This window comes from Struthio camelus, chromosome 12, assembly GCF_040807025.1.
Source record: "Struthio camelus isolate bStrCam1 chromosome 12, bStrCam1.hap1, whole genome shotgun sequence".
Taxonomy (NCBI): Eukaryota; Metazoa; Chordata; class Aves; order Struthioniformes; family Struthionidae; genus Struthio; species Struthio camelus.
In genome coordinates, this window is record NC_090953.1 from 19,802,149 (window position 1) to 19,825,331 (window position 23,183).

The following is a 23,183-nucleotide window of genomic DNA, read 5'->3' on the forward strand; positions in this document are numbered from 1 at the left end:
GAAATGGTTTCAAGCTATAGGAGCTACACCTGAACTCAACTTCTAGATGTTTGATTATCATGGAGCATTAGCAAACCGTTCCCTCTTTAAATTCTCAACTTGTAATGAATCTGCAGCAGACCAAGCTTGGCGTCACGCCCAGTCTAACCTACATATTTTCTCCAAATCATAAGCTTCCTAAACTAATGCTTGCCTGTGCAAAGATACTGAAAAGAGAATAAATCTCTAGCCTTAGCAGGCTGTACGTTAATTGAAAAATCAGTCTTGATAAATACAGATCAAAGAAATGAGTATATTTTAGCAGTTTTTATTTTGACTTTGCCTTATCTGAACATCCTCTCAAGAGGATGAACACATTTAATTTCCGACCACCTCATACTTTCTGTTTGTTTCTGTTTCTAAGGGAACTGAAAAGTGGATTTGTTAACTTCATTAACTTCCCTAATTTGAGCAGGTGCATCACTGTTCACTTACATCACAGACAAAAACTATATTTTTACTTAATCTTCACGAGTTGCTCATATAAACAAACAAAAAACATTTGTAGGATGCATTATAGATGGGAGAAACAGTTTCTGGCTTCCAGAAAAGTAGAAGCCCAAAAGTACTGTCTGCTCTGTCACTGATTTACAGCATAGTCTTGGCTGAATCACTGAAAAGTATCTGCATATCTCACTGACATCTGTGCGTGCTGAAGATGTGCTATAAAGCACTAAGTGGAACTCAAGAGGTGTATTTGTCTAAAGTATGTTGACGCTTCTGTTACACGGATGCGGTATGTTCCATTCTGCACTATTCCCCATAAGGATATTCTATACTTCTAGTGAGCAAAATTAGCTTTCTTGGACTTGAGTTTAACTTTAAACATTTTTTTTTTATCCTTGTCTATGACAAGCAGTATTTACATATGGTAGAGTTAGTGCATGCTTTTCTACAAAAATTTTTTACTTTGATAAAAAACAATGAAAGTATGGGTGTCAGGAAAAAAAAGTGTTTTCTGTCTATTTATTTATTAAAAAGTGTATTCTGTCTGTATAATTTCTCTAATTATATATTTATACACAGATACACGTGAAGAGTAAACGTACTATTTTGCAGTCTTTGTTTGCCTACCCATTCATGGTAATTAAGCCCATGTGTATTAAATTTATTCCCACAGGATCAACCCTCTCTTTTGAGAAATCCAGCGATTAAACATATACTCTGCTCCTAAGACCCTACGCGACACAAAACTGATGTCATTTAGTTGCAAGACTTTGTTTTCTATTAGAAACACATGGCTGTTTAAAACAATTGAACGACCACGTCCTTTTCCCTTTCACTCATGTGCTGAATGCTCCCAGAGTTCAGCTTCCTCAGGGAAGAGCATTATCCTTCATTCAGCAATGTAACTCCTCTGTGGCAGCATATGGACAACCAATGGTTTACGTAACATTTAGCTCTCTTGACTGGTTTGAGGAAGTTACGTGGGCATTGTGAGGGTTATGCAGGCATCCCTAACTTCACCCAGGGGAGGCTGAGAAGTAATTATCACATATGTAATAAAACTGTAGTGCAAAAGAAAGCACTGTGATTGGAAAGGCCTTACCTCATCAGACAGTTTCCTCTATAGCTTCTATGTCACAGATAGCAGGGAGTAAAGGGAGCCTTGGAAGTTCCTGCCAAGGGAGCACAACGGAAGATTCATGTCAGAACTTCCTACTCATACACCAGATTGCAAGTTCTCAGACCTTTGTCTCAGTTCTTCCCCCCCCCCCCCCCCCCCCCGCCCAAAAAAACCCAGAAAGATGATATATGCCTTGTCTTCTGTGTAAGCTAAGCAGCAGTTAGTGGACACTGAAAGGAAGTCTATAACTAGTCGCTCTCCAGACCATTTTGGGATTAACTGACATCCACAGAAATGCTGATATGAGACAAGGTCCTCCCCTACTGCAATAATTGGGTGAAAGCACTCATCTGGTGGTCCAGCATTTTCTACTGATGTCTATTTTGTACAGGTCCTTTACCACTGCTGTTTCAAAACATCTTCCTTTCTGCACTAAAAAGGCTAGTGCTTGCCACATGTAGCAAGTAGTCTCTCTACAATCTCTCTAACCAACCTGGGCACACAAACACCACCTGCAGAAAAGGTTCCTTGCAACACCCATAGGTTGTGCTGCAGTTCCAGATAATCAGCAGCAGACAGAGCTGCACTCCGCACTCAAAGCCACCTCTGCATTTAGAATACTTCATATCCTACTTCCCTTTTACATTTCGACCTCTTCTATCAGCTTCTACTTCCAAAGCTCAAAATTCATTTTGTAAAGCATGAAGAGCAAGTAAAGAAGAGCACACAATGCAGCTACTATGATTTGCAAAATCAGGGACTTTCTGCTGATTTCAGTTTAAGTTTCTGTAACGTTGGTTACTAATTCTTTATGTTTCTGCAATAAAAGATGATTAGCTCAAACTGCCGTTTGACTTACAGGTCAATTAGAGCACTTGGATTCCAAGTCAACCGTGCTTGGACAAACAAGTGTATTCTGCAAAAGAGTTGTGTGAGTATTCCATGTTTGGAGATAAAGGCTTTTCAAGAAAACCCAGTATCATTCTAAACAGAAAGAAACAAGACTCTGCATAGCAAATTGAATGCTGCTTCATACTAAAACAACATAGCCCAGTGAGATCAAGCTCATGGGCTAGTGCTTCCGCTAACAACATGGATACTCCGAACAACAAATACAAGTACTAGGAGCGCTACGGTAAAACTCTTTACTTCCACCAAGCTAAATGAGGAAATGTTTACTCCATTACAGGTAACCGAAACTTAAATTGAAATAAAGACTTCAGTCCCACTGAAAATCATATACTTTATAAAGACTACAAGGTTGCAACTTAAAGTAACAAATCCTGTATATTCTTCCTACTGATCTGTAAAACAGACTGTGTTTGAAAGTTCCCGTAGCCTACCAATTTACACTGTTTACACTATTTTGCTAGCCAAAGAACGAAAATATAGCCTCATGCATTCATCGGGTAAGGCCTTTTCCTTCCAAGGACAGAACAAATAAGGTTCCAGTAAAACTACTCCCTACTTTTATTGGGGAGGAAAAGGGTCCACATTGTCCTTTTTATACTTTCTCTCAATTCCACACATGGTCAAGGCACGTTAATCCATTACAGCTTATTTGTGATAAAGTAAGAAATTTGCAATTCTGTTGACTTAATAGCCCATAATACTAGAGTAATGCTGCTATACTCGTAGCTGTCCAAGACCAAATAGCATGCCACTGTCTCTACATCCCACGAATAACTCACAGGGAGTTGGGAGAAGAACAGATGATACATAACCCACTCCCAAATTCCACACATTTTAGAAGAGCACATATTTTAGATTTGGGGTGGGATTACAGTTAATTTGAAAGATAAACATAGGTAAATGGCAGAGGAAAGCCAAGGTAATGCAGACAAATTGTGGGTTTTTAAATAAATTGTTTAAAAAAAAAAAAAAACCAAACAAACCACATACACAGGAATTTAAAAGGGATTAGTTTCAAATTATTTCCTCAGTACAGCGTGCTGAAAAAATGCCCATGTTTCAAATCCTAAACTAATACTTTTCTGGTTGGTTTCCAATGCAGATCATAATTTGTCAATAAAAAAATGCTAGCTAGGACAGATTTGCAACTCAATAAGCATACATTTATAGATACACCCCGAGATAGGATTGATTTACTTGCTTGAAGTGAAACATACAGGTGTGACACTTCAAAAGGGTTTGCCTTTATTTGCCAGACAAAATGACAAACACATCACGTTTGCAGAAGTGGTCCTGATTCTACTTTATGTGAGATATGTTGTCCCTTTGTTTGCTGCTGACAAGCGTAAAGAGCCACTTTCACTGCAGATAATAATGGTTAATTTATCACACAGAGCAGTGGCTGACCTCTGTGCGTCCCTGGCCTTCCATCACCTTCACACCTGCTCAAGCTAATTGTTAGAGCCAAGTGTAAATGAAAATCAACTGGGCTAATAATGAATGGAGGCCATTACTCGCAGCAGCACGTTGCTTTACAAAGGTTTATCAAGCTACATTATAACTAGTCCTTAGTCACAGAGCCCTGTTTTATAAATGAGGAGGATCAGGCAAACGCTCCAAGTCAGGAAAGAAAACAAGACAGTAAGGCAAAATCCCTACATTCGGCACTGTTTTTGTAGAACCTTAGTACAGGAAATAACACACAGACATTAGAAAATGCAAACTCAAACCCTAGTTCATAACGCAACAATAATATAACAATTCTGGAACAGGGAAAAGAATAAAGGTACTCCTTTACCCACTGCACATGATGCTAGCCTGCTAAGGTTCATAGGAGCAAGTATACTAATTAATGAACAGGCAAATATGTGAAAATCCAACTCACAAGTCCTACAGAAATCATAGCAGAGACTTTCACTGTAAACAGCACGAGTCAGCCTAGCACTTTACAAGCTACGATTTCAAGTAACCTTGTCTGGCACAGTACTCTTGATCTGACTATCTCAAAACAGAACCTAAAACTGCAAAATGACTTGCTACCTTTTAGCAAATCCAGCCTCCCACATTTCCATCCATTTATCTTGCTACAATAGGAGAAGATAATTACCAAAGTATCCAATTGCTTGGTCTCAGAAATCAAAATAAATACATTAAAAATCAGAGAGGAGGTTGCATACTACTTCTACACTGAGAAATATTTATGCAAGAGCTACTAGAATCTCTTTAGTGAGGTCCTACTTCTGTAGGTGTTTGCTCACACAAGGAGAATTGCCAGGACATTGGTGGACTTATTTCTTTCCTTCTTCTCCACCAAGAGAAGAGAGAAAATAGCTATATTCAAGGTCATTCAATAGATTAACAAATACAACACTACTTCCAATTTTTCACCCGTGTTCAGATTGCTTTTCAAGCAAAAAACTCTGAAGCTACAGAAAGCAAACATTGCATAACAAGCTTTAAATACATCTCAACTGGGTACTTCAACAATTTACTGGAAGAAAAAAAAAATGTATGCTTATTTTTGTAAGACTTGCATTATTCCTCCACACCCAACACCACAATTTTCATTTTCACCCACTGCATTAGAAAGAAATGAAAATCACCTATTCAAATTGACCATAACCTGGTAAAATAATTATATATATCTAAATGCACAAGTTTTATTAAGGGCAAACTCGTATTACTTCTTCCTGTAGTATTATTAAAGTAATCAATTCAAAAGCACTTTACAATAAAAAGTTAATAAGGAGAACTAAAACATGCATAATACCTTCTACCATGCACATTGCATTAAGAATTTACTAGATGCCTTCAAACCAGTCTTAAAAAAAAGTTTGTTCCTTCCTTGCACGGATCTGCAGACAGAATCAAACATCAATAAAAACAAATAATAGAGCAGTGAAGAGTTACTGAACATCTGATTGATTGCTGCACGGCAAAGGCTACAGAAAAACAGAAACAAAGAATTTGAAAGTGTGGTATTTGAACTGGGGACAGCATTTCAAAAACCAGCAAGGTCAGTAATACTGTTGAAATTCCATGCACACCATTATGGGACAAATCTGTCTGTATTTATACATGTTTTACAAGTTCACCGTTATCCAGATTCTCCAGATTTATTTAGCAAATTTGCTTGACTTGCAATTTTGTTCCCTACTATGAATGTTTGGAGTGCAATACTTCAGCAGAACTGTACCCCTTTACACTGGAACATATGTGTGCGTGTGTGTGTATTCAAGAAGTGGTGACCTATCTTCAGATCTATCTTTTCAGTTACAGACTAAAGAAATTTAGGCACATGAACCACTGCTGGTTCGCAGTGAAGATCCTATGCCATTTCATATTCCTTTGGGATGAGAGGGATACACAGAGCCATCTTACCTGTTCTCTGTGTCACAGAAAGAGGTAATTATCTGTTATAGTACTCTAATAAGTGATATCGGATTATCATCCGGTCTACTGTAAACATTCTCCAGCAATTGCTCTTTTCCCGCCTACTTAGATACCTCATTCCTTTCCCATGTTACCACTGTAAGATAAGCTCTCACTGTAACCTCTAATATACACTTTCTATAGCAGAGCTTAAGCCCAGTGTTCTTTGTTCAGTATTAGCTGCCTATTGAAAAGAAATTGCTATAGAAGGGCTGCAAAGCATGTAAAGCAAACTCACTATGTGCAAGCAAGGGACACACACAAGGCCATTCCCATCCATTTGAAATATGTAGCTCCCTAAATATTTTTCAGAGCGAGAATAGACCCATATAAAGAGAATTTAAGCCTTCTGATAATAGATTTGATTCTCTTGATTACCTTTGTGTGGCTATTTAGAGGTAAATCCATGGACCCCAGTGAGCCTATAAACCACATGTTGCAAACTCTGGACTTCAGTTCATCACCATTTTCTCTGTAGTAGTCAAACTGAGGTCTATTCGGGAAGGAGGCAGTGTACCTGCTCCCCTCAAGATGCACACGTTACTATCTGGAAGGGTGTTCTGATAAACAAAGAGCCTGAGGCCATCTCATTGTCCCTATCTCCACTTACCTCCTCCTCAGCTCAATCAAAAATCACAATCTCTTCTCAGTATTCTCTGTCACCTCTGCCCATGCTCTAGCAGCAATGCTGAGCACTGAAGCAAATTCTCAGTTCATCTATGGAAGTAATTTTTCAGATATTTTTCCAGGATGACACACAGGCAGAGGACCTGCGAGTACTGTGGAAAAACACTTCTGTACAAGCACTCAGGGCACTGCAGGTGTTACAGCAAGCACTCTAGCTATCAATGACTTAAGAAAGAAAAAGACAGGTGCCAGCACTAAGGAATCTGATAAAGCAACTACTACGCTCATATTAACTAACATTTTATATTATATTCCAAAAGCAAGATAATTCTGAATATATAATCTGATTGTATTCATAACTTCCCTATTAAAATTTCTAAGTATTTTATGATCGGAAAATTTATACCACACATCCCAGTAAGCTGTGCTAAACCTTTGGAGAGCTAGGCATACCACTAAATAGAATTTCTTTCCTTTCACTAATGGACAGAACAGTAGAGAGCTTGATTGTGACAGCAAAAATAAGTTTTAGTTGCCTAAAAGAGGAAAAGCAATCAAAAAAATCCAAGCTTGAGCAGCTATTTCCCTATATAATTAAATTATAAAATAAAGCTTAAAACAAAATCTAATTAAAGTGTTGCATACTTGTATAATAATATATAATAGTGTGGTATACTTGTGTAAGGTCATTGTTAGTGAAAAATGAACAGTTGCAAGAGGGAAATAAAATGATCATTCTGATCACACATTTCCTGGAGAGATCTGTTCATTAATGATTGGGATATTCAGTAAAGCCAAGTCAAGGAAAGCAGCAAAAAGTAGTCAATGCAATCAGGAAACTCTATGTATCTATTAGACATATAGCATTAAGAAAATTTGCAAGCACCAACATTAACTAGCATTCCCAGCCTTTACAGTTTGTACAATGAACTCAGCCTTCCATAGACAGAGTAACTATGCTAATAAAAGAAAAACTTTCAAAAAAAAAAAAAGTCAAATCTAAGAGACCTGTCAATGCCAGTGTCATCAGTGGAGTGAAAACTAGTAAAGAGCAGATATCAAAGGCTGTCTTTTTCTTCCCCTCCACGCTCTGTTCTGTTTGAGCCCATGGTGGTCACAGCTCCTTTAACAATATTTATAATGAAGGAACAACGTTGGAGATGTCAACCCTGATTATTCATAAAGGCTCCTCCTGCCCAGCTCTCCCCTTAGGCTAACTGTAAAAGTACCTGATTCCCAATTCTCAAACACAAAAGCGCACAGAGCTTGAAAGCGTAGCTGACTAATAAAGTTTGCATATCCCTAAGAACAAGAGCACACAATGAAGAAGAAAAGGAATGGCAAGATTAAACAAAAACAGTAAGCTTGGATGGGAAATAATAAAAATTTAAAGAGGCAAGAAGAACCTAGATGCCTCCCCCATTCCTGTTCATTTACATTTCAGTATGTCCTAAGAAGCACCCATTTTATCTCCTGACTGCTGTATCAAGGTGTAATATACACCAGAAAACTTAAATCAGATTTTGGAGCTGGAATGATAGGAGGTCATGAGCAATATAACTCCTAGTTCATTGAACTTCAACTCAGGAGGAATCTAGAACAAGGGATAAGATGGACGCAGCAAACATTTCTGGTTTACAGTTTCACTTTGAAGCCTTTACTGGTATTTAAAATACATAAATATGGGAAATGCCTTAAAAAAAAAAAAAAAAAAAGGGAAATTGGGCTTTTGGGCTTGGGATTGGACCCTGGCTACTGCAGAGATTCCATGCATCTCTGAGTACTTGACAAACAATACGAGCTTGGGGCTAGACTATCATAGATGTTTATTAATCACACAGGGGAGTGAAAGAGAACAAGGCCTTCTTTGTCCCTCTGCTCTGCCTTGCTTACATTATGACTGCCTGCTGGAAAGGCAGGGCCACCTGCCCAGTACAAGCAAGTGAGTGGGAAGGAAACAACAGGAAAGATGCCCTGCCCCTGCTAGTTGAAGCAGCTAACTAGCTGCAGAAAGATAAGCCATCTCAGAGTTTCTCTGTTTTGGTCCTTTCTTGAGACTGACTAATGCTACAGTCTCACTTTCCATTTTGAGAGGCCTGTCTAGTCAACAGAGATAAAGGAATCATATAAGCTATTACCTCCTGGGAAGAAACATAGAGCTGTTTGACTGCACATAGCAAGTTGTTTAAGATAGGAAGCAATAATGACAAATACTGCAGCTCACTGAAGCGAAATTCAGAATCAGCCAGTCTGGAGTTTGATCAAGAAAGTGGGATGAACTTTCTAAATCTGGAGGAACTCCCATCTCTAAGGTTTCCTAACTTACATTTATTTCCATGACAGAACAGTTCCAGGGCTCAGAAGTCGTGAGCTCTCAACATGCACGTCAGAACTGCTGACACCCTCGCCTGGGTAGCGGGGCCATAAGTTATCAACATCTGGGTCCATCTGTCACTTGCAAAAGAATCCAGTGAACTACACTTCTACAATCTCTTCGTCTGCAACTGCTAACTAAGAAAAAAATGTATCTGCAAAGAATGAGGAGCAACATTTTTTTTTTCCATTTTCAATAAAAACAGACTTTGCTTTGCCTCACTTTCATTAGCTAGAATAGTCATGGATGTTGGGAACAAACTATTTTTATATTAGCAGGATAGCATTTTCAAGAGGCCTTCAAAACTAATATCTAAAACGTCAACAAAATGGAAACAATGAAATAAAAGTATTTCAGAAACTATACTGAACGATAACTGAGAAAAAACTTCTTCACTGTGAGGGTGACAGAGCATTGGAACAGGTTGCCCAGAGAGGTGGGGGAGTCTCCTTCGCTGGAGATATTCAAAACCCGTCTGGATGTGATCCTGGGCAATATGCTCTAGGTGACCCTGCTTGAGCAGGGAGGTTGGACTAGATGATCTCCAGAGGTCCCTTCCAACCTAAACGATTCTGTGATTCTGTGATTTTAAAGCACTGTACCTTGCCACACTGAGATAGAGTGGCAAATACACTGCTCTAAGAGTGGTGTTTTTTTTTTTTTCCTGCACAAGACAACCTTTTAAACAGCAGTGACACAAAACCAGTGTAGCTACTTCAGTAACCACAGTCACATATAAAAGGGGGTAGGGTACAACTGATCCACATATATGCTTCAGTGCATCAAGAGCTAGCTACCCACTTAGTAAAGACAGTCTGTATTTGGAGACAATCTAGGGTAACCGATCTATAACACAGACATGCTATCCCAAGGGGTGTGGCAGAATATACAAATCACCACCAACCAGTTTACACGTTGCTGAGAAAAGTGACTTAGCTTTATAAACTAATAAAATAGACAGCTGTGACAATGTAGGCTGAGTTAAAGCTTGCAGCAGCCACGTAGACTCTCTATATAATTCTAGACAGACAAGACAAGAACTTTTTTTACAATAAATTCACTGTGTCCGTTACAATCTCTGGAGACCAGACTGGAATAGTCTTTTTCTATTGGGGCAAAACCGGCTATGATATCTTCTTAATGCAACTGCTGTCACTTCTTATTGTGAAAATTTCCTCTATGCTATGAAAGGAAAGAGGCCAGGCCTATCACATCAGATTTTGTCAACACCACATGTACCCTTACACGTCTTTTGTCGGAAGGAGAAAAGACAGCTAAAATTTCAGACCACCTTAGTCTAGTCGTAAGTTTTTTGTGACCTTTGTAGCTCAGGTTATCCCACTTCAGATAACAGGCAAGTCATAATGCTGTCTTTGTGACAGAGCAGTTTTGTCTTTACATCACAGCTGGGCTGCTTCTATTTATTGTAAATCACACAAAAAGGAGAACCATGCTGCTGTGGGTGGTTTACCAGCATATCCTGGACACACAGGTCAGCCTTGCAGAAAGGCCAAAGAGAGCCTTCCTTTGAAATCTGTCTCATTTAATTCACTGTTTAAAATTACATCAGAAAAATTTGGTTTAATCTCCAACATATCTGCAAGCTTTGTGCCTTAGAAACATTATTAACAGCTGCTAATTTCAGCCCTTCAAATTCTCCCTGTTGATTCCACCTACATATGGCGGAAGATGAAGACTAACAACTCATTTTCAATCAAATATTTTCTATCACAACAGTGCTAACCTAACCTAAATAAGAAGTGACTGCAGAAATAACTTAAGCATTGAAAAGTCCCTAGATCTTAGAAACTAGTGAAACATCTCATTTGTACATCTTTCAAACGAAAACATTCCTGTTTGGGGATTAAAATGAACAAAATCCCCAGTTGCAGTTTCTTTTCAACAGTCTTCCTTGAATTACAAGGATCAGATACCTCCAATTCCTGCAGAAGGTACGGACCTTTGTCTAGCTTGCTAATCGGCTGCATTATTAACCCAGCAAGCATATACTTCCACTGTCACCGTCCTCCAGAAGAGTTACGACTGCTCAGTTTTATCCAGACAGCTTTGTCATTTAGCAAGATAACAGGACATTTTCATTTCTACTGCCATTCCAGAGACCTACATGTATTTCTACCAGGGATTCATATCTCCCATCTCAGGCAAGAAGGCAGTGCACGGAGTGGCAAGGGAGATGAGGAACAAACAATACCTGACTCAGATCACTAGCCAGGAAGGCATGGCCTTTTTACTGATCAGTATGAGTTCAAAAACAATTGGCCTTCTGGACTATGCCACAGTACATCAAAGGAAGTTGAGCGTGAGGAAAGAAGCCCAGTAAACTCATCATTGTTTACTCATTCACTGCCAGACTGCTAGGGACCCCTCGCTCTAAGGTTGCTTTTGCCTGGAAGGATCCACAAGCTCAACTTCTGTTTATCAAACAGACTTAAAATCTCTTGCCCTCTTACAACTTTCCACTCCCCCTATCAGGTGACTCCTCAATAAAGCACCACCCAGTGAATGCAGGAACTGCCTTTCTTGAGTAGGAGTCAGATGATTTTCCAGGTGGTTTGTACTTGAATAGGCAGCCTATTTAACAACCTTTCAGGGTTAAATTTGCATCTACCCAGCTGCTTTTGCAGAATCACAGAATAGTTGAGTTTGCAAGAGCCCTTTAGAGATCATCTAGTCCAACTCCCCCAACTCAAGCACGGTCACCTAGAGCAGGTTGCCCAAGACCCTGTCCAAACAGCTTTTAAACATCTCCAAGGACGGCAACTCCACAACCTCTCTGCTTTGTCTCCATTCCCTCTGAAGCTCAAAGGTAAAAAGTATAATGCTTATGCCCTCAATAACAGTTTGCAGCTCAGTAAAGACATATACAGAAAGTTCAGGCATGAAGATTTTATTGCATCTTCAGTCTGTCATTTCACAAAGTTCAGGAGCTTGTGAACCAAACTCATCTGCAACTTATGGGCTCATTCAGTATATTTGACAATGCATCTAGTAAGAATACAAGAGTAAGATAAGCTCAGTCTCTCTCTTTGGTATATCTTCCCTGTAAAGACAAGTTGCCTTACAAGAAATTGGGAGGGAGTGAAAATCATGCAAGAAAAAAAATAAAAATTCTACACAAAGCCTTTAACTTCTCTGCTTATAAGCTCCTTGTTCCAGCTGTCAGGAATTATTGCCTGTCTTCATATACCTGTCTTTAACCATCACAACAAAGCAGACACTTTCTTGCAAGAGCACTCACTATTACAAGCTTCAACTCCCAATCTGCCCAGACAGGAGTGCTTCTTTGCAGCTGACTACCTAGATCATTTAATCAAACCCCTCACTGGTAGCTCAGGAGAGAGCAACAGACAGAGTATGTGTCATAGTGGGGAAACAAAGTAGCTTTTTTAAAAATCAGGAATTTCACTGCTGGGTAAACGTAGCTTCATAGCATCTGCAGCAAAGCATGCAGACATATGTGACTGGAGGAGTCAGCTCTCCATTTTCTAAACCAGACATTCAATTTAGATTTAATAAGACACTAATTGCACATTAAGTATTCATTGATTACCTAAAATATATTTATTAAGAAATAACAGCTATGTCACACATCTCTGTTAGATATTCACATATCTATTACAAAGCTGTTAAGCAGCAATAAATGTTTATCTAGAAAATTAGCATTCAACTAACATAAAATACACATCCTATTAAATCTAAGTGAAATATATGCTGAAGACAATTAGAGCTCCTGTCTGCCTGCCTCAATTTTTCTGAGCAATGCTGTTTTCCCTGTATCTGAAGTCACAGCACCAAACCTTTGAATAGCAGTTTTTTCTATTGCCTTTCAAAAAATCTTTCTTAGAGCCTCATTTGGTTGGTGACAGCACATCAGCCTTCATAGCTCTGGTACAGACAGGCTCCCAGGCAACTTGCTTCCACAGGCAGCAGGGCTGTGTTCCAGTTGCTATTCTTGAGATTGTTTGATTTTACCTAGTGCAAGGCCTGCCTAACATAAAAAGCATAAGTAGTCTTTGGGACAGAAATTTCCACCCCTTCTCCCAAGGAAGGGGCCGAAACAGAGTCCTGCCTTGTGGGCAGCATGCAGGCCTTAAATTCTGAAGGTGACAAAGGCAAGTGAAAAAGTAGTTGTAGAGTTGATAGCAGCTGAGCGAAGGCTCTCAGAATGCTAACTTTGGATGGAAAAGGAATTTGTGCATTACATCCTTATTTAAGCATCTCGACTCATGAAGAACACACATGCCTAGGCTGGGTACAAACCAATGAGAAAAACATAAAGGGAGGGGATACTCAATGACGTGAAGAAAGTCTCAAAATCTTTAGGGATGAATTTTACAGAAATAAAAATAATACTCCAGCCATGTCCAGCCTGGACCAAAGACAATAGGCTTCTGACCACAACAGAAACCAAGAGTTGGCAGGAGTCTGGAGGAGGACACAGAGACAAGCGCCAAAAATGAAGAGACTGAAAATGGAATGGAAAGACCCAGTGAAAGGCGTTCTACGCAAACAGGAAATGCCAAACTAATACACTTAAAAAATGGAGATCTCGCTCTCGATATTTTCTTTAGGCACATAGAATTGCTTTTTAGATACAAAAGAGTTACTGAAATGAAGTGAGGTACATTCTATCCAGTGGGCACTCCCTGAAATCACATCTGAAGTGCTTATATAGGGCAGCATAATGAAACATCTATTTCTGCTGCTCCCAATTTATCAATTTTCTGGGTAAGTCCAAAACTCCTACAGACTCACTGGCCTCCTGCTGCAGCAATTAATTCACTTTTCCTGCTAAGCTACTAATTAATTTTAAAAAGCCCTTGTTGTTCCGTAATACATATACATCATTAACATCAGAGAAATCTTTTACTGCATTATTGTTTATTAAAACACAAACTCAGAAAAAGGAAATTGGAAAGAGTGAAGGTTATAAAGCAAGAGAAAAAAAAAAGAGAGAGATGTGTCTGGAACATAGGCATACTCAGTCATGGAAATTCTGTTTGAAGCCTCACTGTCTGTTTTATTATGGATTCCATAGGCAGCTTCTAATTTAGTGCAGCTGTTAACACTCCTGCTACATCAAAAATTCTCTCTGCTGAACTTTTGTAGAGGTTTTTGTGTTACACCAGTACCAGTTCCATTTTCACAGTTTCCTAATTATGGTATTGCCGTTCTCATTTGTACTGTAAACCTGATCAGATAAAAAAAATAGTTGTCATTTATAAGTTTTTGTAGTACTGTTTTTTTTAGCTGCTGCATTTACCCAGTGTGACGTAAAAGAGGTGGAATAGCTGGTCAGTAACCAGCTCTGCAAATTGTTTCTAGGCGTATTGCTGTGAAATGTTGTATATTATAGCACCTTCTGAGACAAACCACTGTGTAAAAGCTTTGATCTTCAATTGCCATTCAAAGTGTTTATAGTAATTTCTTTCAACTACATACTTTAAGAAAACTAAGATAAACAAGTACCTCAATTACCAACTAATGAACGGTAAAAACCTACAAGAAGAATTAATGCACTAAATGAACATTTAAAGATTTTAATAGCAAACTAACTCCAAGTAATTAGAAAAGGCTTATTGATTAAACATCTCTGATAAAAAGATAGACTTGTTTTTCTTGTTTATGTTTACAAGAGACTTTCTTCCAACTACATCCGCAGTAGTGTCTCCCCTTTCTTTAACATACCTAGTTCATTGTAGGCAAGATAATTCATGCCCTTTTTCAGGGCCTCTCTGAAGCATTTGCTCTACAAAGTGACATATTGCGACAAATCCAGTGATAGTAGGGGAAAACGTGGGGAATTTGATAGAAATATTTTACTCCTCGTTTTCAATAACGAGAATAAAACAGTAAGAGACACCTATCAAAAACTGTACCAAGCAATTTATTTGGGTTGAATCACAAGCAGTGCTTTCTTTCCCTGTTCCCCTTGCTCTTACTTTTGCTTAGAGCAGTCTTCTATTTTGTTTCTTCATTTTGCTTTATATTGTCAACCAAGAACAGAGTTCCTGAGGAGACAAACAGGGGGTAAAGAAGACAAATCTGTCTCCTTTGTGTGAGAGCTGTAGGCCAGAGTTATCAACTTCTCTGCTATTCAAGACAGATTTGCATATCCAAGGCCACCCGAGGCAGAGAAGGCATTTGGAGTCTGATTTTTCCACAAGAACACATCAGGGAGCAAAGCAAAATAAGGAAACTCCGAAAAAGATCCAAGTAACTACTCAAAAAAAACCCACAAAACTTTGTGGAGAGGAAAAAACTCCCACTCAAAATTTTCTTTCTTTAAAAAAAAGACAACATTCCATACACAGAACGTCCAAATATGCTTATTAAAGAAACTTCAGGGACAGTAACTTGGCACAAGAACTTCCGATTGGCATCCATGCTGTTTCTGTCTGTATCTTAATACAACACTACTTCTGTGGACACAGGAATCAAGGATGATGGAGCAGCCAGTCTGCAAAACAGGCTGGTTTACTTTGCCAGCGCTCTTGTATCTCAACCACAGTTTGGTGACAGAAAAAAAAAAAAAAATCTGAAAACACAGATATAAAGCCAATATGGTGTATACCTTAGGCGTCCACTGTTCCATCAATATTTTCCACTCCAAAATACTAGGGAAACATCACTATTGGAATTTTACCTCCCACCATAGTATTACTAGACTCCAATACTATCCAGTATTATCCAATATTCCTAGTTACAATACCTGTCTTCCTACAGGCATAAGTATAATACTGGAATTAACTGATCACATACCAACAAAGTAATTAGTTAAATTACTTTTAGAAGTGCTCTTAGAAAAGCCACAATTTATACAAGTTAAGTTAAAGTTAACCTTTCATTGGGAATATGTACAGGACATGCATAATACGATGGAGACATCGTATACATCCAGTACTTTTACTGACTAACAAAAATTAGAGGCTAATTAACTACTAAACTCTTCTCCTGCCATATAACCTATTTTTTACACACACATGCACGCTTGCTTTAACCTAATATACGAGGCTGCTCTTGTTCTTGACTTTGTAATATTTCCTCAGAGAAGTTGTGTGTGTGTGATTTTTTTTTTTTTAAATGTAAAAAGCTTTCTCTCAGAATGCCATAGGAGTACTCTGCCAATCATGGTACTACTAAACCTGAATCAGGATAGCAGAATCTGATTCCACAATACACAGTTGAAATATAGGAATCAGGACCTCCTGATTCGCCTCCACTATCCCTAATGAACAGCTCTTACAAAATCTCCTCCTTGACTTCAACAAGTCAAACTGCCAGCACTAAATTTATCCTTAACAATAACAAAATAAAAAGACTAGAATTAAAGGCAACAGCTTAACTGGAGCAAACGGATTAAATTACTGAATTTGAACAAAGAGGTTACCATGGTAAACAACAGGATCTGGATGAGAGAAGCACAAGGTTTGTACTACAGTTCAAAAGCTGTAATAGTAAAGCTATGTGAGCCTATCCCCAAATAAGCTTGACTTAAAAACAACAACAAAAAAATCTTTTTAATAACAAATATATTTGTTTCTTTTGATCTGCATTTTGGATTTTGGGTCTTAGCAGACTCTTGGGTCACATTTTTTCAAGTATTTCTCTATAATGAATGAGTTGTGAAGCAGCACTAAAAATAGCCATACACAATAAAGAAAACCATGTGCCTCACAAAAATCACTGATCTGCGTGTGACAGAAGTTGAAGAAAACAAACAAAAAGAAAAATCACAAAATATTCAGAGAGCCACGAAAATAAACGTCATAAGTATTCAGTCTGACGCACAATTTCAATGGCTTCCTATACTCAAAGGAATATTAGTGTTGCTAGCTTAGTAGCAATATTCATGTCACTGTAAGATGACAGGTTTGCTGTATTATATACATAGGCTAGTAACAAATGAAGAAAAGGCAGTAGAGCTACCATCTCTAATCTTTCCATTGCCTGTTGCCACAAGAGTTAAAGGCCAGGAAACACGTGTGCAAGAGGATGAGAAACAGCCACGGAATAGCATAGCAACTGAACAGCTCGAGCCTTTGCTCAGCTACCTATACAACACATTTCCTCTCCTAATGGCTATTAACTATTAACATAAGACTAAAATTAGACCCGTTCTCTCTTAGAAGTGCCATAGAGTTGATGTGACTGACGCTAGATTCCTCCCTGGGTACCCCAGACTGGAGTCCCCTAACGTATTTCCTGTCTTCAAGACAGCAACTGCTAGAAAAGCTGCACATGACCTACAGCTCCTACAACTAGTCAGAGGGCAGGGTAGAAACTGAAATCTAACACAGGCACTGCTTTGCAACCCTCCAATGCATTCAAGAGCAGCAAAACAAAAAAATCATGTCATTATCATAACTGTTTTTTAAACCTACGAAATGACTTCAAAATATCTTCTGGGTCATCAGGGAAAGTCTAAGCTCTACTCTCACTCCATCCACTCAACAACCACTATGCCTTTCAGATTATTGCAAGACTCATTCTAAATGACAGAGAAAATTCAGCAGCAAATCTTCGACAAAAACAATCAAATCTCAAATAAGGCTGTTCTGCAGGAAAAGAGAAGCACAGAGCATATATATAACATTTGCTCCATACATATTTAGCACTTGTTTAGGATAAAGGATAGATCATAACGCCAGATGGTAAAATTGCTCGAGTGCCACTAGCCATACCCTCAGAAGTACACAAGACTCTCATAAAACAGACACTATTTAGAGGCATTTTGGCTCAGTTTCAAGCAACCCAGTTCTTGCTATAAATTAAAACAAACCAGAGTTTGTAGCTATAATAATGTGATCTTTCTGGTTTTGTCTCTGCTGACTACGCTTAACTTTCAGCGCATCTGATTATGTAGCCCAGGACTTTATCAGTGGATTGGTTCCATTCCAGGAAGTCTTCTGTGCTGGAGTTGGAGGAGAAGCTGTAGGAGAAGGTGGATCCTGAAAGGCGTACCATAGCATGCCTTGGCTTGCTATGAGTGTCACTCTTACGGCTTTTCCAGCCTGTCTTTCAAGGAAGAAGAAAACAGTTATTCATCCTTCCTGGCAAAAGGCAACCTATAATGATTAAGACAGTCAGTGGCTTAGCAGCTACAAGAAACCATGCAAAACATCAGTCAACTGTAGTGTTTAACTCTTACTTGAAAATGGGGCTGCTGAGTACTAGTGTAGATGGTTATTTGTTATAGGGCATATCTGCAGAAGTACTAATTCTTATTTCTCTAGAGCCTTTTTGAAAAATGAAACTCTGGCTGCTAAATCATTAAAGATGCTTTTGAAAAACATTACTAGAAAGCTATATAACCGCCTTATCTACAAAAGAGCGTACACAATGGACAGTTAGGTCTGATAACTTTCTGTTCAGACTAACCTGAGTCAATCCTTTTCTGTGTGTTCAATACCGAATGGATTTCTTTCCATATAGCTTATAATTTCTAGGACTGGTCAATTCTGTGATACCTTTTAAACACTACCAACCAGGTTCCTAAACTAAATACCACTCTCCTCAGTGAAAGCAAGTCAAATAATTAGCCATGCCATTATACAATAACGGACAGTTTTTCAGCCAACGTAAATCAGTACGCTCTGTTGTCACACAGATTTACCCCTATCCTGGATTTAGCCTAGTAATTTGTTTTCTAGAATAGTCTCATATAATATCTGGCTAGTGCTTTTAAAAACATCTCACCTAGACCAGCAAGCAAGAAGGTGGATAGAAAACTAAACTGACATGGCGGCTGGAGAGTCTAAAATTCAGCCAAGTATCTTGTTCAAGAATTAGTGAAATGGTACCATTTTCCCTCCCAGATGTCCTTTTAGAAAAATGTAGGAACTTAATCACTGCTTAATACAGTTTGGATATATCAAGTATTCTTCTCAAGCTAGTGCCAATAGCCAGTTTCCCAATTTCTTCCCCTCTTGTTCAAATATGTGTGTGTGTGTGTGTGTGTGTGTGTGTGTGTGTGTGTGTGTGTGTGTGTGTGTGTGTGTGTGTGTATATGAACATAATATGGGGAGAGCTTCCTGAGAGTCTGAAGACACATGTAAAATCAAACCCATTCACTTGTTAATTTTTTTCTACTCTGTATTATCTTTTAACATTTTAATATTTGAAATAACATTACATTTTTTAAAAAATCATGTCTTTTCTAAGCTCAAATGGATTAGCAGCAGATGTTAGGTCATTAATTATAATTACAAGCTTTCAAGGGAAATAAGATATAATAGACTCATTAACTGAAATGTTACATTTGTTCTATGTTTGATTCTCAGATTACTGTAGGACAGTAAAAAATTCGTTACAAAATTTTTTGGGCCAGACACCTTTACTTATATTGAACAGTTGCTCTCTCCATAAATAGCCCCAACTAACTTCAAAGAAAGCCCCCTTGGGCCCTTAATTAGACATTTTCAGCCCATGGAGGTAAAATTCCTTGCCTCTCAGACAAATTCTGTGGTCTCTATTGAACTTAAGTCAGTGGGAGCTTTTCTCTGGGAACAACCATAGAATTTGGCCTCACAGTTACTTCCTGATATTCTTTCGACTCCTGAACAAAAGATTTACCACCTAACCGAATATCCAACAAAATAGCATATGTTATTTAAGAACGCACAGTTTTGCAATAGTCTTAATAAGGGCCTCAATTACATTTTCAATTTTTCAACTATCTTCTTTTTGATGCTATTGCTAAGCACGGGAATATTTATGTCTTCATTTCATTATGGAACCACAAATGTCATTGAACTCCTTATGAATCGAATACACAGAAAACTCACTGCAGCCATTAATATACCTAATACATAGAGAACGCCACGTAGCTATTAATAAAACTCTTCACACAAACCTTAGCACTCGCACCCTAGAAACACAGAAGCTATCTTCTGGTGCATGCTAAAGATGATACCTGCTCCCCACTTTGATACAGTTGTATCATTGTTCTCAGTTTGAAAATCAAGTGGAATTGAATAGGCAGGTGTGAAAGACAGTAGCTGCAAAATGAGGACCTGGCTAATTATAAAGGGACTGACCATTTATTTTACATTCCCTTGAGCACTCAGGAAGTTCTGATATACAGAAAAAGAAATTAAATAACTTTTCATTTTTTTCTCTTTGCTGTAAGAACAATGCCCAGTAAGATTACAGATAGGAGAGTGACAGGTCCAGCAGGGATTTCTACCAATTAAGCTTCTACACTCTGGGACGGTAGAGGTGATTTTGAACCAGGAGTTATTTTTGCACATTCCATGGGCTGCCACAAAAGGACTACATTACAAGTATGCTCGTAATGCTGGCAGCCTTGGCTCAGAACTATCATGCTTTCCTGCAAGTCCAAATCTTTAAGAAGATTTCAGTGAGAGAACTGAGAACGCTCAGTTCTATAATACTCTTCTATTAAAAAGATGATAGGAGTGTTGTAACGTACCCCACCTTTATATATTTTTTGCAATTGAGGTGAGTAAAAAAAAAAAAAAAAAAGAGTACAATGTTCAATTAACAAGAGATGCAGTTCTATGATGCTAGATTCTGTTCCACTGCATACTCACTGTTTTCTCTTACATGCCACCTAGCATCCCAAGAAGCTTCAACTCACTATTTATTAAAAATAGCTATAGCTAAAATTCAGCTTTCAGATCACTTTTTTAAATCAAAGGCACTAGTTGTATCTGTACTGCATGCAAATAACAGTAGCAACTGGGGTATCTCTATTAGACAGGTCACTTCCAGTAACATCAGTTCCCCTAATACAGTAAACTAATTTTGACTCTGTATTTCATGGTATTATGAATACCCCATTTTGTAGATCGACAATTCAAACACAGTCACGCACAGATGCGGACAGGTTTCAACAGAGATTGATGGGCTTGTAGAACTATTAACCAAAAACAGACTGCACCCCAAGTATCAGTTTATATATCTACAGACAGAAAGACGTATATTAACCAAGGGTGGCACCTATCTTGAATATTCCAGCTCATCTTTAGACGACTAGGATCATGAGGCAATTATCTTACTTTTTCTTCTTGTAGGGAACAACGGCCTTTATTTGGCACAGCAACATTTTAGCGCAAGTTTTAAGCATTTTTGGAAGCTCATCTCTTCAGCAAAAAAGAATCACTCATGAGAAGATAAGAGTTCAATATAATAAGCATGAGCTTAAGTTATTTTTAGAATCTGGTGTTACATACAAGACCAAAGCACACCGTTAGTTATTCAGCTTACCAAAATGGGAAAGAATAATGGAGGAAAAAAAATAAAAGAAAAAATAAGTAAAGCTGCTTTGATGCAAAGCTATTTAAAGATGAGAATACTTTCTATCAAGAGACTGATAACATTGAAGTAAAAATATACTCAGGATCTTAAGATAGATTCAGATAGCTGCCTTTACCACAAACTTCTATTAGGAAAGGAGGCATGGAATCAGATGTTTGGAATAAAGCTGAAGGGATCAAGCCGAACAGCCTGTTACTGTCACATTTTTAATCACAAAAACACCGTTTCAAAATACATGAAAGCATTTATGAATAAAACCATTCCTAAGCTATGCAGAAGGGAGACTATAATCTTAACTATTCATGCACATTAGCCAGTTACAATTTCCACCTTTCAGAAATGCATCAAATTAGGACTAATTTAGAAAAAAAAGGAGAATTGAACAGAATGTGTTTACATTTTCCATTTTTTGCAATGTTTTCTAGCTTTATTTTCTCTTTTTCAATGTTAACTGAAATCTTAAAGAGTAATTTAGTCTGTTGCTCAGCCTAAGAATCATTTTCAGGTGAAAACAAGCCAAAACCCTACTACCACTCATTTTGGTGTTTCTCCTATTTTATTTTATTCATACTGAATATTCATATGTAGGCACACCCCTTTTTGCTGTATAATATGATTGCTAAAGCCAGTAAGAAGAACCTGCAGATCTGTTGGCGTTCATGTTTGGCCTGCTGCCTGAAGAACAAAAACTACTTCAGTCGCTTTCAGCTCAAGGCAGTTTTACTAAGCTGATGCATAAAACTAGGCTTTCCTCCAGTCAAACAACAACAATTTGTTTTAGTTTGATAGGTCCTTCTAAATAATGGTGTCATCAGTAAACATCTGGCTTCTTCCTAGCAGATTAGGCCTCCAATGAGGAAAGTGTGTTTATAATTCTAATTTGAAACACAGCGCATTAATATGCTGACTCTCATAATGTTTGCCTTAACCTGTTTGGAAAAATTATGACTACAAATATCTTGTACACAACACCTCTAAACTACCAGCTTGTACAAACAACACAAGAGCCGATGCAGTCTCATACAGATGATTAGAACCACTTCAGAGGCAATCATGATTAGCGCTTTGGCTTGAGGCCATATTTTACACATAAACAAAGCATCTGTTTCTGAGTTCCCGTCCCAAGCTAATAGACCCACCTCCACTATTACTAATAAGCACATTCAAGAGAGCCAGATGGCCTATATGAAACAGCCATGGCTTTTCCTGAGCTAGGCAAACAAGAGCCATGGAACCAGAGTTGGCTCCAAATCATATTTCCTTGGGCTCTAGGAGCCAATAAGATGACACACAAACTGGCTCCACAAAAAAAGAATATAAATGCTGGTGCCATCCATTATTTAGAATTGGTGTGAGGCCAACATCTGCCCCTCCAAATGATCCTTTCATGTAGGTATAAGGAAGGAAGATGAAAAGTACAGTGCACATCTGCAGAAGTTGGTGTATTGCAATGCAGACTGTCGCGATTCCTTGCGGGATTTTTTTTGTAGACTTCGCAAATCCCTGCCTGCAGCCAAGCAGTACTGCTCAGCTGTCTTTGCTGTATGTTGTATGTACTTGACAATTGGCTGGTTTTACATATTTAATAGAAATGTCATATTTCATTAGTGGGACTGGCCTTTAAAACGGATCTTGTGGTCCTTAGTAGCAACTGAAAATGTTGAGAGCCAAACAGAGCAGCACTTGGGTGGCTCAGTTCTAAGATCTCCTTCCTCTCCTGTGACCCAAGTTCACATTTAACCAGTGCAGTTTCTAAGTAGATTAGAATCAAGAGGCTCCACAAGCCAAGGAGTTAACGCTGCAAGGAAACCATAATTGACCTGACCTAGGAACACTATTAGACAGAAATCTCTTTGTATTTTCTTTAGAAGCAAACAGACAGGTGGCAGTTAGTGACAGGGAGAGAAGGCCGTTTAGGTTGCCTGCCCC

The 23,183-nt window shown here is 38.4% G+C and overlaps 1 long non-coding RNA gene across 2 annotated transcripts in view; it reads right to left on the reverse strand.

Annotated features, from left to right (window-relative positions):
- The window catches only part of LOC104148338 (uncharacterized), a 280,102-nt gene that overhangs the window by 246,186 nt on the left and 10,733 nt on the right, over positions 1 to 23,183 (reverse strand). For both annotated transcript variants that reach the window (XR_011143618.1, XR_011143616.1), the window contains exon 2: positions 1,589 to 1,658. This is a non-coding gene — a long non-coding RNA (uncharacterized lncRNA). The remainder of the gene's footprint in view (positions 1 to 1,588; positions 1,659 to 23,183) is intronic.